This window comes from Mauremys reevesii, linkage group 11 (assembly GCF_016161935.1).
Source record: "Mauremys reevesii isolate NIE-2019 linkage group 11, ASM1616193v1, whole genome shotgun sequence".
NCBI classification, from domain to species: domain Eukaryota; kingdom Metazoa; phylum Chordata; order Testudines; family Geoemydidae; genus Mauremys; species Mauremys reevesii.
The window spans coordinates 3821678-3838065 of record NC_052633.1 but is presented as its reverse complement, the minus strand read 5'-3'; the positions used below and the strand labels follow the sequence as shown (position 1 = coordinate 3838065).

The 16388-nt window shown below is 46.1% G+C and overlaps 1 long non-coding RNA gene across 1 annotated transcript in view; it reads left to right on the top strand.

Moving 5' to 3' along the window:
* LOC120374828 overlaps nt 1-10551 on the top strand; it is a 129873-nt gene extending 119322 nt beyond the window's left edge. The window contains exon 3 of the long non-coding RNA XR_005586263.1: nt 10442-10551. This is a non-coding gene — a long non-coding RNA (uncharacterized LOC120374828). The remainder of the gene's footprint in view (nt 1-10441) is intronic.
* The last annotated feature ends 5837 nt before the right edge of the window (nt 10552-16388 follow it).

Below are 16388 nucleotides of genomic sequence, written 5' to 3'. Positions count from 1 at the left end.
CCCCCAAAGCTGCTCGTGCCCGCACCCCTCCTCCCCCTGTATGTTTGTCCCCCAGTTTGAGAAGCTCTGGCCTAGGGGACAGAGGAAGGTAGAAAGAACCTGCCTAGGTAACAATTTGTCTGTTGCACCTTGTCTGATCGTGATGACCCCTTTGCTGCACTTCCTCTGTCCCTGTTTAATGAGGGCATTAAGGGAGAGCAGAACTAAAGTTGTGGTTTATGTAAAACTGCAGCTTTCTGTGGGTTTAACTGCAGCAAGCTTGGAAGACACCTCGCCATTGTGACTGAGCATCACTGCTACGTCTCTTCTGAACTAGTAAGATGATAGATTCTCAGAACACGAACACAGCAGCTCGCTGGAAATGGCCCGTGGCTCTGTGCTTGCTGAAATGCAATGGAGGCACATGGGGAAGTTTGCAAAGGCCTCTGGGGTTTATTGGCACGTGTATTTTTCAGAATGTTGCGCAATGGTTTCAAATATTTTTTAACTGATGTCAATAACAAAGCGCTGACGGTGCTTCTGGCTTGTGCCTGATGTTCCCTTTCGCTGTTGTCTCTTGTCTTAGATTGTAAAGTTTTTGTTACAACTCAAAGCAGATTTTCATTGTGAGCTGCTCTTGGGGCAGCACGACCCATGGACTCTGGGTTTGGGGCACTGAGCCAATCTGCTTTTTAGCCCTTAATTTGCCCGACCCATTCTGCTTCTAACATCTGTTACGCAGCTAGCTGGACATCTCCCCAGTGTCAAACATTTCATACAATCTTCTGACTGCTTTTTAGTGATCCACCCTGTTAGCATCTATGAACACCAGATTGAACAGGATAGACTGTTCCAGTAAAGACACTCCCAACAATTTCATCACCTTGCAATGCTGATGTCCATTCATGTTTTGATTTTGGAATGTAAATTAGCCTGGAAGGCATTACTATGCTTCTCACAGCAGCTTTAGCTCCCTGGCGCTCGGCCATGTAAGAACCGAGAGTTAAATTTTCAGTTGCTATAAAGTGCTAGAGCTGCACCGACGTTAAGCAAGCTGCGCCAGTTTCCACAAGCCGGGAATTTGGCCCTGAGACTCAGAGGAGGAGTAGATAAGACCCAAAATATGTGTGAGCCTCCAGAGAGCTGGAGATGAAGCGAATCAGAACCGCTAGACACAGTTCAAGAGCCTGAACTGGAGCGATGGTTCCTTTCACCGTACCAATAAGTGGCTGAGAAATCAAATTTTGCATGTCTGACTCCCAACCCTGGTCACTGACGCGCCTACTGCATAACGTGGGAGAGCTCAAACATGAGCTCTTAGTTCAAGCAGGTAAGACCTAAGGGCCCCTCCATTTCAACAGTACCACATTAGGAGACTCCAGTGTGTGAGAGTGGAGAATCAGCCCCTGACTGGCTGCCAGCTTGCTCTACTCGAGACACATCACCTCCTCTCTCTCTCTCACACACACACACGCCTTAGACACAGGTCAGCAAAGTTGCCGTTTATGGGAGTGCACAGGAGAGTGGGAGGTGAAGACAGGGCCGGCTCCAGGCACCAGTCGACCAAGCACGTGCTTGGGGCAGCACCTTGGGGCAGAGTGGCGCTCGGGGTTTTTTTCTGGTTTGTTTTTTTTTTGGTTCGGCCAGGCGACACTGGAGGGGTTTTTTTGGTTTGTTTGGTTTTGTTTTGGCCGGGCAGTGCTCGGCCGGGGGGGGGGGGACGACGCGTCTTAATAGGCAGCAGGTTTAAAACAAATAAAAGGAAGTTCTTTAATAGGCAGCAGGTTTAAAACAAATAAAAGTAAGTTCTTCTTCACTCAGCGCACAGTCAACCTGTGGAACTCCTTGCCTGAGGAGGTTGTGAAGGCTAGGACTATAACAATGTTTAAAAGGCAACTGGATAAATTCATGGTGGCTAAGTCCTTAAATGGCTATTAGCCAGGATGAGTAAAAACTGGTGTCCCTAGCCTCTGTTCATCAGAGGATGGAGATGGATGGCAGGAGAGAGATCACTTGATCATTGCCTGTTAGGTTCACTCCCTCTGGGGCACCTGGCATTGGCCACTGTCGGTAGACAGATACTGGGCTAGATGGACCTTTGGTCTGACCCGGTACGGCCGTTCTTATGTTCTTATGTTCTTGGGCGGCGCGGTGCTCAGGGGGGCGGGGGGCTTGGGCGGCGCGGCGCTCGGGGGGGTTGGCAGCATGGCGCTTGCGGAGGGGGTGTTACGGCGGGGCGGCGCTCTTTTTTTTTTTTTTTTTTTGCTTGGGGCAGCAAAAAAGTTAGAGCTGGCCCTGGGTGAGGAGGAATCTTCCCCCACTCTTCTTGTGCAGTCCTGACTCGCAGGAGGTGTCTCGGGCACACAGAGGGGTGCGCTACTGCGCATGCACTGCCTGGTAGCTGGGGAACTGGTCAGGATCCCACCCTTCCTCCCCTTTGTCTCCCTGGAGAAGGGCAACTCTGCTGGGCTGTGCCTAACACGCACGATTTACTCACAGCGGCTGAGATTTTTCCAAAGGGCTGGGCTCCTCTGAAAACTCCACCCTAGGATGCTGCTTAGGAGCAGTGATACGTACCAGCTCAACAGAGGCCAAATTCACTGAACAGGAACATCTGAAGGGGGAGTTCATTGAGAGCCCAAGGACCAGGGCTGGTATTCTGATGATCACCTGCCCATCGAATTCCGTGTTCTTCATCGCTGCATGGGGAGGGCTGCAGCAACTGTTCCAGCTCATAACAGCAGCCTTGCACAATACTAATGGCTTGGGGTAGGGGCTGGCTCTTACCTTTCCAACCCCTCCGAGTCTCCCCCCCAAATAGCTGATACTTTCTGGCGGGGGTGGGTGAATTTCATCCTATCTGGGTGACTAAGGCAATGTCCTCACTAGCGAGCTTACAGAGGCACTCTATGCCGACAGGAGAGCGCTCTCCCATCAGCATAACTAAACCACTCCCAATAAGCAGCGGTAGCAACATCGTTCGGAGAAGTTCTCCTGCCAGTACAGCTCTGTGCACATTACCACTTATGACACCGAATATTTTCACACCCCTGAGCAACCTAAGCTTTGCTGACAATAGCAGTAGTGTAGACATGGCCTAAATTAGTTGCAGTTAGAATTAACTGAACTCCAGTTAACAAACACTGGCTTAACCTAAGGTTAGTGATGCTCCCCTGGAGTTGCAATAACTGTCTCCATTCCTGAGGTGCTCCTAACACAAACAGACATACACACACAAAGGCAGACACAATTGGCTGAATTGTTGGTGTAAGCAGGGGATCGGCAACCTTTGGCACATAGCCCATCAGGGAAAGCCGCTGGCGGGCCGGGCCGGTTTGTTTACCTGCAGCGTTTGCAGGTTCGGCCGGTTGCAGTTCCCACTGGCCTTGGTTCACCGTTCCAGGCCAATGGGGGCTGCCAAAGGTTGCCGATCCCTGGTGTAAGCACACACTCCACCCATTAAAGTCTGGAAGCGCTGGGTGCTCTCTGACAATCAAGTCATTAATATGTATAAAAGGCTGTATTGTCTTGCCCCAGGATCCCTCTAAGCCTGAGTCTGTTTATGAACATGTTAAACCTTGTCCATAGCAGATGGTATTTACAAAAATGTTCAGTACAGCGTGCTGCCCAGTGTGATTTAAAACGCCCTGAGAAACGAGGTGGTATGTCTACATTCCAGCCGAGAGTGTGATTTACAGCGTGTGTGGACACACCCATGCTAGCTGTGCTCCAGGACGGTGTTTCCCAGCCGGTGTGCCGTCGGGCCCGAACAGGTGTGCTGTTGGAATTTTTTGAAAAACTACCTGTGAGAACAAAACCCCCTTCCCTTGTATTTTAATTAGTGTCGGCGCCAAATCACAGTCTGTATTTTAGCTCTTTCAAACGAGGCGCCTTTCAAATATGATGCATGTGTCACATTCCATTCCCCAAAGCGAGGTTAAGATAGCAAATATGAGTCCTGCAGGGTGGGCGCAGGGGAGCGGGAAGGAAGGGGGGGAAGTCGCCTTCTGCTTGTCAGTCTGCCTCATTGTCCCACCTCCTTCAGGGCAGAGCAACCAATCAGAGCTCAATCTCCCTCTTTCCCCCCTCCCCTCCAGTGAACAGCGGGTCGGCTCCTCTGCCCCTCCCCTCCCCTCCTGCAGCCACCAGCCAGGGGGTGGGAGGAGGAGCCCCTGAAGCCACCCCCAGATTGGAAGGGGAGCGGGGCCCCTGCTGCAGCTGGGGAAGAACCCCAGAAGAAGCAGAAGTGAGGTTGGGGGGCTGAACTAGGAGGTGGGGGCTGGGGGAGAGGTGGGGGACAGAGCTGGTGGGGGCTGTGTGGGAGAGGCTGGACTGGTGGAGGGTGAGGACAGAACTGATGGGGGCTGGGAGGCAGAAACTGAGTGGGAGACTCAAGGCTCAGGATTGATTTGGAGGTTGGGGGCAGAATTCATTGCTAGGTAGGGGATGGGCAGATGTGGGGGTGTGGGGACTCCTGCAGACGGGGCCAGAATCCTCATCCCAAATACATTTGGGAGCATGGGCAGCACTAACACACTCTCTCTCTCTCTCTCTCTCTCTCTCTCTCTGAGGATGGGCAGGGGCAGTTCACCAATCATTAGACAGACTGAAAAAACAATAGGATCTCTTTGTAAATAACCACATCTCCTGATTTGCTGGGGTCTGACTCATTTACTTTTTGATCTCTTGAGGTTGGCAATCCTCTCAGTGGGACTTAATTAAATTGTATTGCCTTTATAAACAGCAGAGAAAGTTACACACACTTGGGAAGACTATTTTGGGAATGAGAAGAAACGATTAATAGCTTGTCATCCCAAAATAATATTCTCAAGTGCTCTCGGTTTCTCCACTGAGCATGCTTTTGTCCAGAATTTTTCTATTTAGCTTTAATGTGTGTTAGTTCCCACTGTTAAAAATGTTAATTTTGGCACAAAAGACAGATCTCGATCTAACATTAGCTGCCATGATTGTTTTGATTGTAACCCAACTAGCCTCATTCTGAGTTGGCTCATGAATATTCATCTGGAGACAATATGGTGGCGTGCCTCAAAATAATTAAAGGTATCAAGGAGTGCCGTGACAGAGAGAAGGTTGGGAACCACTGCTCTCGTTAGCTTGCTAAAAACAGAAGTGAGGAGGATGCCCCATTGTGGGCTTCAGCGGTGGTGGCACATGCCTGCCTGACCCCTGTTAGTGCAGCCCGCCTGCACTCCGGGGTGCTCACTGTTATGTTTAGCAAGCTAGTTCCAGTGCAGCTAGAGCCGGTACATCTACCCAAGGTGCCTTTCCCACCCCTGGCTGAACTGTAGGTGTGCGCTTAGTCTAGGCAGGGCATATTTGACAGGAACAGGCATGTGAGTTGAAAGGGGACATAGCAGAAAGGAATAAAACCTTCTTAAAAACAATGGACGTCATGGAAGCTGTCACTAGGGTGTCCATTTGTCTTCGCTGCCAAAAAAAGGTGTAAGATAGCTAAGGTCTGACCAATATCTCACATTAAAATCCTAGCTGATGCAAGGCAGCTGTCGTTATTACTGCAAGGTAGCTAGGTGAGGGCCTGGTCTACATTGGGTGGGGTTGATGTAAGAGGAGTTCTTACGGGAATAGCGTAGCTGAAGTCGACGTATCTTAGATCAACTTACCTCCCGTCCTCCCGTCCTCATGGCACAGGATCGACGGCCACAGCTCCCCTGTCGACTCTGCCTCCGCCTCTCGCCTTGGTGGAGTTCCGGAGTTTACGGGAGCGCGTTCAGGAATCGATATATCGCGTCTAGACGAGATGCGATAGATCGATCCCCGATAGATCGATCGCTACCCACCAATCCAGCGGGTAGTCTGGACGTACCCGAAGTTAGCACTACATTGTCTGCCTCTGGGGGACCTCGCCTACTTTACCTCACAATGAAACCACAGTGTCCTGTCCCTGGGGCATTACAGTGGGATGGCTAACAGGTGTTATTTCTCCTGTGGTAAACCACACTTTTTTTTTCTCTCACAGTGAAGACAAAGCCACAGAGAAGGTAACACAGAGTAATTGTGCACTAAAAGGTCATCAGTAACCCTACCCAGAGATGTTCTAAGCAGACAAAGACAGACTCTTGCTAACTGCTTTAGGTAGGTTAGACAAGAATCCTCATAACTGTCACACTTTCAGGGATAACCATGTTTTAGAAAGGATTAAAAAGCATGGGAGATAAAATAGCAGCAGACCTGGTCAGACAGCATCTTTTCAAAGAGCAGTAGGTCATAGCAGCCTCCCTAGATTTTATTAGTCTAGAATCATAGAATAGAATCATAGTATCTCAGGGTTGGAAGGGACCTCAGGAGGTCATCTAGTCCAACCCCCTGCTCAAAGCAGGACCAAACCCAACTAAATCATCCCAGCCAGGGCTCTGTCAAGCCTGACCTTAAAAACCTCTAAGGAAGGAGATTCCACCACCTCCCTAGGTAACCCATTCCTGTTCTTCACCACCCTACTAGTGAAAAAGTTTTCCCTAATGTCCAACCTAACCCCCCCCCTTCAACTTGAGACCATTACTCCTTGTTCTGTCATCTTCTACCACTGAGAACAGTCTAGATCTATCCTCTTTGGAACCCCCTTTCAGGTAGTTGAAAGCAGCTATTAAATCCCCCCTCATTCTTCTCTTCTGCAGGCTAAACAATCTCAGTTCCCTCAGCCTCTCCTCATAAATCATGTGCTCCAGCCTCCTAATCATCTTTGTTGATCTCCACTGGACTCTCTCCAATTTATCCACATCCTTCTTGTAGTGTGGGGCCCAAAACTGGACACAGTACTCCAAATGAGGCCTCACCAGTGCTGAATAGAGGGGAATGATCACATCCCTTGATCTGCTGGAAATGCCCCTACTTATACAATCCAAAATGCCATTAGCCTTCTTGGCAACAAGGGCACACTGTTGACTCATATTCAGCTTTTCATCCACCGTAACCCCTAGGTCCTTTTCTGCAGAACTGCTGCGCAGCCATTCGGTCCCAGTCTGTAGCAGTGCATGGGATTCTTCCGTCCGAAGTGCAGGACTCTGCACTTGTCTTTGTTGAACCTCATCATATTTCTTTTGGCCCAATCCTCTAATTTGTCTAGGTCCCTCTGTATCCTATCCCTACCCTCCAGCGTATCAACCACTCCTCCCAGTTTAGTGTCATCTGCAAACTTGCTAAGGGTGCAGTCCACACCATCCTCCAGATCGTTAATGAAGATATTGAACAAAACCGGCCCCAGCACCGACCCTTGGGGCACTCCACTTGATACCGGCTGCCAACTAGACATGGAACCATTGATCACTACCCGTTGAGCCCGACCATCTAGCCAGTTTTCTATCCACCTTACCGTCCATTCATCCAGCCCAGACTTCTTTAACTTGCTGGCAAGAATACTGTGGGAGACTGTATCAAAAGCTTTGCTAAAGTTAAGAAACAGGACATCCACTGCTTTCCCCTCATCCACAGAGCCGGTTATCTCGTTGTAGAAGGTAATTAGGTTTAGTCAGGCATGACTTGCCCTTGGTGAATCCATGCTGACTGTTCCTGATCACTTTCCCCTCCTTTAAGTCTAAGCCAACATCTTCTTGACAGGTGTCATGTGCCAGCTCAGGGACTGTACTATAATCTATTATAAAACGTTTAACTAGTCCTTGAGTCCGGATCCGGCCATCGCATGATACTAGATTGGGTGTCAGGGCCTCCTCGACAGTTCACACGGTTCACCCCATGACAAAGGCTACTTCTGAGGTGCTTGTGTTCTGGTTGAGCAGAAACACACAGCTTCCACCACAAATTTAATGCATAAGCATTTAGATCCGTTGTGGGAAAATCTGACTCCTGTTGATCAGGAGAATCTCTACCACCGTTCAAGGATTTGATTCACAAGTAAACCGGTCCCAAGATACTGCAGCAGGAAGTGTTGCATTTGTTATGCAAGTTATTTAAACTCTAGTTCAAGATTCTCAGTGGTGTAAATCAGTGTAGCTCCTTTGTCACCAATGGAACTACAGTGATCAACAGCAGCTGAGAATCTGGCCGGAAGTAATTAGAGAACGAGATTTTCAAAAGCTCTCAGCGTTGGTCAAAAGTCAGTGGTACCCTGATTTCAGTGGGAGCCGAGTTTGACCAAAGCTGAGCATTTTTTAAAATACCACCCGGAACATCTAACCTATATTTAATCCATTTTAAAATCAAAATCAGATGCACTGGACTCTCAAGCAAGCTGCTTGAACATGGCCTTCCTAAGCATGATTGACAGAAAAGAGCTCACACAATTTTAGGGCCTGTGTCCTGATGCCAAAATAGTGCCTGGTTAGGAGATGTGTGTCGTGTCCATTCTGTGCATGTTAGTGCTGATTCCACCTTCGCTTTAAATCAAGATGGGATTTCTTTCTCGAAGCGATGCTGTGGCTCAACCGTATGTTATGGGTTGATACAGGAAGCATGGGATGAAATTCTATGCCCTCCTTTATGTGCCAGTCAGGCTCAATGATCAAAATACTTCCTTCTGGCCTCAAAAATCTCTGACTATACACCTCTACCTCGATATAATGCTGTCCTTGGGAGCCAAAAAATCTTACCGCATTATAGGTGAAACCGCGTTATATCAAACTTGATTTGATCCACCGGAGCGTGCAGCCCTGCCCTGCCCTCCCCGAGCACTGCTTTACTGCGTTATATCCAAATTCATGTTATATCTGGTGGCGTTATAATGAGGTAGAGATGTACTAAGTACCCCCTGTCCCAAAGTGTTGGGCTGTATTTATGAGGTGTTATTTTTTGTTATAATGCTTGTTAGGCACCTAAAATAGCTTTTGAGGATCTGCACCTAGGCACCATCAGCATAAATTTATGATACAGTAATAAACACAGCAACCTCCTCCAAAAACATGGAAGAAAAGAGCAGTTCAGGTACAGATCCGTGCCCTCAGGTGCATACACGGCTCTCCAAAAGTCTAGGAAAAAAGATCATTCTTGTCGTGCATCCTGAAGATCAGTTCATTTGAGTTATTTTGGGCAAAGCTGGGGAATTAATATCAAAGTCCTAGGTCCCTCATGGGAAGCCCTCGCATTGCTTTCTCTCTGAGCACATCTTAGAGATAACGGAACATGTTTCTTTATCTCTTTCACCTTCTGGTTTTCTCTTTTCTGTCAGAAAATACCACTTCTTCTACATGTTTCATGGGAATGTGTTGCTTTTTTACAAAACTTGATGGAAAAATGTTGATGTGATTCAAAACTGAAAAGGAGTACTTCATTTAGACTGTCAATTCATTCCAGCTTAACATATTCAGTATATTATGTTTCAACTTTAGTGAAGTGAAATGTTTTGATAGCATCAGTTTGATGTTCCTGAATTTCAAATTTTCAAAATGTCCATTGCGCAGTCAGTTTTGACTTTGTGTCTTGATTCAGGGAAAAAATATGTTTAGAAATGTCAGAATTTCCCGTAGGACAGAAATTCTGTTTTTCCAACCCACTGTCATTATATTCATGAAGATGGGCAGTAGCTGAGATTAGACTCATAGACTTTAAGGTCAGAAGGGACCATTATGATCATCTAGTCTGATCTTCTGCACGATGCAGGTCACAGAATCTCACCCACCCACTCCTGTAACAAACCCCCTAACCTATGTCTGAGTTATTGAAGTCCTCAGATTGTGGTTTGAAGATCTCAAGCTGCAGAGAATCCTCCAGCAAGTGACCCGGGCCCCACGCTGCAGAGGAAGGCAAAAAACCTCCAGGGCCTCTGCCAACCTGCCCTGGAGGAAAATTCCTTCCCGACCCCAAATATGGCGATCAGTTAAACCCTGAGCATGTGGGCAAGACTCACCAGCCAGCACCCAGGAAAGAATTCTCTGTAGTAACTCAGATCCCACCCCATCTAACGTCCCATCACAGACCACTGGGCATATTTATATTAATAAGCAAAGATCAATTGCCAAAATTAGGCTATCCCATCATACCATCCCCTCCATAAACTTATCAAGCTTAGTCTTGAAGCCAGATATGTCTTGCCCCCACTACTCCCCTTGGAAGGCTGTTCCAGAACTGGGGGACATTTTTCTGAAGACCTGGGGTGGGGGGGAGAAATCAAACTAGGAACCTGAACTTGGCACCATGTAAGCATTGATCCTTCATTTGCTGCCAATATCTCATGGCTGGGATTTCACTCCTAAGGAAGTTAGGCACCTAATTTCCACTTCTGCTTATGGGAAGTATTCAATGGCTCGCATCCTGCCATAATGAAAAAAACCCAGAAGCATGGAGATATTAAAACAGGAAACTAGGATGTCTGTTGCTGTTTTAAGAATTCATTTTCAGTGTATGTATCCTTGTTATTGAAATGCTCCTTTACCCATTTTTAACATTGTCAGAAATCACTGCAGGTTCCCTTTTAACCCCAGAGGGATAGTTGGCCCCTTTGCATAAGGCCATGGTTTTTTTTTTTTAAAATTAGGTAGTGAAGGAGCAAGCAGACCCACTGGCTGGCTGCATCTGGTTCCCATGTGTAAGTCCCCGTTCGCAGAAAGCCTTCTGACAAAGACAAGCCGCATAATATGGTTCCAGGCAAGTTTTTAAATTTAACTGCATCAGCCTTCAATTTGTTTCTTTCTCAACCATGCACAATATACACACCACATGCAAAACATTAAGGAGCCGCAGCTCTATTCTGTAACAATGGCACCATTTCTTTATGTTCTCATTCGGTGGGAAATGGTCAGCATGAAACTCCACCACTGGGGAGCCAAACCCTCAGCAGCCCCAGACCTTGGAGTGGGAGGGCCAGGGCTCAGCATGCAAAGTTCAGATCGGACGCTGAGTTTTGCAGCTGATCTATGTTTCTACAGGGTCCAGACACCCCCGCTGCCAATGTTTTTAAATTCTGGGTGCAGATTACAATTTTGCAAATAGCTCCCCATCTCTGTAATGGGAAACCCTGGGTCCACGCACCACATATTGCAGCTTTGGCCGGTCTCACTGCCATTGCTACCCACCTGGACTTGTGGTAGCTGTTCAACTGGGCGTATTAATACTGCCCTAAACCGTGCTCTCTAGGACAGAGACAGCTTCTCAAAGAAGCATAAAGCCCAGTTTAAAAACTCTTCAATAAATAGAGGATCCTTTTAAACCACTTAATCTGTTAGTTAATACACTCCAAACTGCTTCAGGCAGGAGAGATTACCGGTAAATCCTGGTGCTATTAAGTACACGGCTACCCCGATATAACGCGACCCGATATAACACAAATTCGGATATAACACGGTAAAGCAGCGCCCTGGAGGGGGCGGAGCTGCGTGCTCCAGCAGATCAAAGCAAGTTCGATATAATGCGGTTTCACCTATAACGCAGTAAGATTTTTTGGCTCCTGAGGACAGCGTTATATTGGGGTAGAGGTGTAAATGTAACCCACACACCTCCTGGGTGTGGTGTTCTGGCCCGTCTAGTGGCACCGAGACCACTTAGAGAGAGAGATAAAAGGCGTTTGCTCTACAGCTTTAGCTAAGAGAGAGTTGGCTTTTATCTCATGTTGTAGAGGCTCAGGCATTAAGTTCCAGAGGTCCCCAGTTTGATCCTGCCCGCCGCTGACCTGGGTCTGTCGGCATTACATAAGCACTGTTCTCTACCTCCCACTGGAGCTCACTGGGACAAATCCCTCTTCCCTATCTTCAGTCTAGCTCAGTTTTATCAACATCTGCTGCCTCTAGTGTCTGAAGACTTCCAGAGGGACCTTCTTGTGTGCTGTCCTCACTCAGGGCTGTCTAAGTCTCCTGTCACAGTGACTTCATTCCCTGATGTCCTGAATTCCTGCACAGCTGCTGCAAACACTAGACTGGGACTTGGACTGCCCACCTGTGCTGTGGAGCGAGAGGGGGTGAGAACTCCCCTTGCACAAGCTACTTGGATTTTGGTCAGGGTGCGTAGGCGTAAGCAGGGTTATCGCTACCTTGCTCCTACCCCAGGGCACGTACATGGAGAGGGGAAGGGAATGGCTGGAGCCTTGACCTCACATACCTTCCACTCCTGGGCCAGAGTAGCTGTGGCAATGCAAGATGGGTTGTAATTTACCTCCTGGCACAGGCCAGCAGTGAATGATGATGGCTCCAGCAGTGATGGGGAAGCAGAAAGGGAATAGTGCCTCAGAGAGAGTGTCGCTGAGGCATAGTGACTCTCAGCCTGTGCTTGATCCCTTGCTCAAGGCAATGACTAACGTTACAATCTAGCCCTTAAGCAGGGACCAAGCTCTGTATCCTACCAAGAATTCGCGTTCGGCCCACTCTTCGCTCCTCACCGTAGCAAACTTCTCTTCTGAGAACGGGCGCTCCCTGAGGCAGGGACCGTCTTTTGTTCTGTGTTTGTACGACGCTTACCGTGGGGTCACACTACACTCCTAGTATCTACGATAATACAAATCATAATAGTGAAATTGATTCCAGTGGTTCCCAGAAGCCTTTGCACAATTGAATAGCAGACAACAGACAAGATGACAAACACATTTCATCTTGCCAAACCACCAGCCTTTTTCTTTGAAGGCAGCATTACAACAGCTGGTGCCAGCATTTTGGTTTTGAAATCCAGCCTGCTCTGCTCTATAGCAAAGGAAATGATTGGATAAGTCTTTGATTACTACTAAAAACACCAGCACTGGCTTCTGCACATATTTCTTTAAACACTAAACTATTGCTTTTCATTTGCTTGTAACTTTCCCGGTTGGTTTTTTCCACTCACTTCTGCTTTTTAACTCACTCTAATACAGCTGGGAAATGCACAAGAGCTGGGCTATTTAGTTTTCCCACCGGTTTTCTTAGACTGACCTATCTTTCTTAGCTCATCAGCTCTTTTTCTGTTAACTCTTGAGGGCAGGACTCATGTCTTCCTTTCCTAGCACACCAGGGCCCCAATCCTGACTGAGCAGTATCACAACTAAAATAAATACTACAAAGAGTGCTACTTTGGCTAAATGACAGAAGATTTTCAGGAGCCTGATCTGAGATATTTCTTGGAGCCTGATTTTCACAAAGTGCTGAGCCCCCACACTCTGGGGCTATGTAAAGGTGTCTCAAATTGGGCACCCAAAGTCAGTTGCTTTTGAACATTTTTATGATTTAAAATAAAAATGTGTTAAAGAGCTTGGGAATTCCCAAAGCTTTTCAATAAATCCCTAACATTTCCCTGTAACAGGCACAAAGCATTTCATTTAAACTTTAACAAGTCATTTCATTCACAAAGTAAAATCTGGTTTCATGTATTTTTGTGGGATCTATTTGTATTTAATATGCTGTTTAAATAAGCCTGTTCCTGCTTGTAACTGTGCAATGTGTATTAATCATTGCTGACTCTTTTCTGTGATGCCATATAAGTTAGCACAAAAGCATTTAATAAATCATTCTGAGTATTCACTCTTTTATAATACAGGACATGAAATACAGCACACAGAAATCTGTAATTGATAAGTTACAGAAGTATGACCTTTTCGTTGCTTTAGGTCAAAATGTAACTAACAACAGGAAGAAATTTCTGTGGCTAAAAATGACAATCGAAAACAGGGTTGAATCAATGGCACTCACGCCCTTCTGATGTATGTTTGTTTGCAACAGTCTCTGATCAATGTACTCAGGAATTAGATACTTGTATTGCCAGCTGGTAGGAGGAGACAGGCTTGCTGGAAGCAGGTCTTTATTTACAGGCTGCTGGCTTTGTATTTGTAAGGACACATTCATCTTTTGTCTACTTTTTCCTGGCGGTAAATTTGACTCAGCTGAAAGCCGGATGAATTGGCTTATGCAGAACACACGCAGCTGTTTAAAAATTTAATTTATTTTCTCGTTTTAGCACCATACACGTTTCTAAAGACAAGACAGAAAGATTCCTGGTGAGAATCCAGCATGAAAACCATTTTCCTCTTACTGATGGCCCACCACCAGAACTGCAAATCCAAACTCCTCTAATATTTTGAGCTGGGGGGCTGGATTTGAATCTCCGCATCTGGATCATTTCCTACTGTTCCACTGGTCTAAAGCCAGATCATTTTTTCTAGTTCCAGTTTAAATGTGATTGAAGTCTCAGGAGAACAACTGATCTCATAACGTTTCCACCATGTGAGATAGCACAAATTCCATCATGAGCTAAAAGCCCATGAGTACTGCTAGCAACATTTGGCACCATCATATCTAAATCACATTTGAGCCTGATACAGCCTTGAACCCACACCCTTGCTGAAAGCAAACCTGCATCCAAACCCCACCTCACCAGCCCTCCTGTAATTATTTTCCTGTGGTGGCTACCTCAAGCATAATGCCTATGTGCTATTTTGGCACTGGGATGTAAAGACAAATAGTTTCCGAGGCAATACATTTTCTTTTATTTCCTATTCTCTTGCAAACTATCACAAGAAATTAAAATAAACAGCAATTATGGTAAGAAGCAAAATGGTCCCTTCTGGCAAATTGAGTAATTATAGTTAGGGTGACCAGATGTCCCGATTTTATAGGGACAGTCCCGATTTTGGGGTCTTTTTTTATAGGCTCCTATTACCCCCCACCCCGTCTGTGGTCACCCTAATTCTAGTACACTTTTCTTACTTGGACCCAAACTTCTTCCTTAAAGAAAGATACAGCCACATTAATGCTCAGATATCAGTTGTTCCAAATCCATTCAGCTGAGGGTCACACTAATTTTAATAAGGAGTTGAGCTATACTGATCTGGCTACTCGTCCCTTCAACTCATCTACAAACTTAGATCAGGTCAGGGGGGAAAATTCCCACTGAAAAATCTCAGTAAAAAATCAACATTTTTCGTTTTTGTCAAACAAAATTGCAACTTGCAGGTGGGGGAGTAATAGAAAATCTTGAAAACCATTTTTTTTCAGATTCAAACCAACAGATCTCTGGGTTTTTTGTTTATTTTAAAGCAACCCCCTCCCTCAAAGATTTCAATGAAAATGGACATTTTGGTTAAAACAGCCATTTTCTGTCCAAAAATCCCACATTTCAATGGCAAATTTTCAACCAGCTGTAACCCAAATTTTGAATAGATATGCTGGGATTTTCAAGGGAGTTAGGGCCAGATGTTTAAATATATTTAGGCACCTAAGATGCAGAGAGGCACCTACGTGCCTGTAAATATCCTTCTTAGGTGCCTAACTCCCATTGATTTAAATAGACATTAGGTGAGTGGGTGCCTCCTCCTACTAGGTGCCTATCTGCTTTTTTAGGCACCTAAACATCTTAAAAATCTGGCCCTTAGTACCCAAACATAATGATAATAGTAGCTCATCTATAGTGGTTTTTCATCAGTGGCTTTACAGAACGGGACAGTGTAATTATCTTTATTTTATATATGGGGTAACTGAGGCATGGAGCGGTGACAAGATTTGACCAAGGTTGCCAGCAGCAAAGCCAGGAATAAAACCCAGGCCTCCCGAGTCCTAGTCTCGTGCACTATCACCACTGCCTTCCTGGAAAGGGATCTGAGTGCCCAAGCGCCTTTGTAAGCTGGTATTTAAATGGCACGTGTCAAAACTAGAGCTCAGCGCATTTCTCCTCTCTGTCTTGGGCCAAACTCTACATCTATTAATTTTTTCCAGGTGGCACCAAACTCTGCCCTCATGTACAGATACATTTTCTGGCAAAGTCCATATGGACGTATCTGAGAACCAATTTTAATATACTTATGATTTGGGGGTGTATGTGATTTATGGCTTTAATAGGGAGAAATTTTCCACATTCTCTTCAATTTTTTGCTATGACCCGATGGTCCTAGCAGGAATATGTTTAACATTATGATCTGTGACTTCTTTATCAAGTATAAAGGTGGCTCTGTGCTGTACATTCCCTTATAAGGGTAAAAATCCATCCAACCAACAAGGAAAAAGTACAGAAGGTTAAAACACTCAAATGTGCTGCTTCCAGTAGCTTGGAATGGTTCCTTTATATCTGCAGTGTTCTCTGAGTCGAGCCAAATTGACAGAGCATGTGAAACCAAAGTGAGATATGGGAATCAATTTGAATGTGCCTTTTGCTTTAAAGAAACACTTGGAAAACACTGGAAGGGACACACTTTGCTTTAGAGTGATGAAAGCTGGCCTCAGCCTATTCTGTTGAAGGGAAAAGAAAAATCCTGACTTGAGAGCAGTGGCATATTGTCAGGCAGAACGCTTGGCTTATCTTGGAATGAATGGGCTGAGTGTCAACGTTTTCTTTTGGTGATTGTTTGACCAGGTGACGAAAGACAAGAATTAGGCACAGTCTGAGTTAAATGGCAGTCTGTATCCAGTTCACACTGCTCACCAGTATGCACTGTGGCTGGATCTCAGTTATGGCTCTCAAAATCTGCTGGATTGATTTTGCTAACAAATCACACTTTTCTGTTACCTCAGTGTCTGATAAACACGAAATCAGGAACA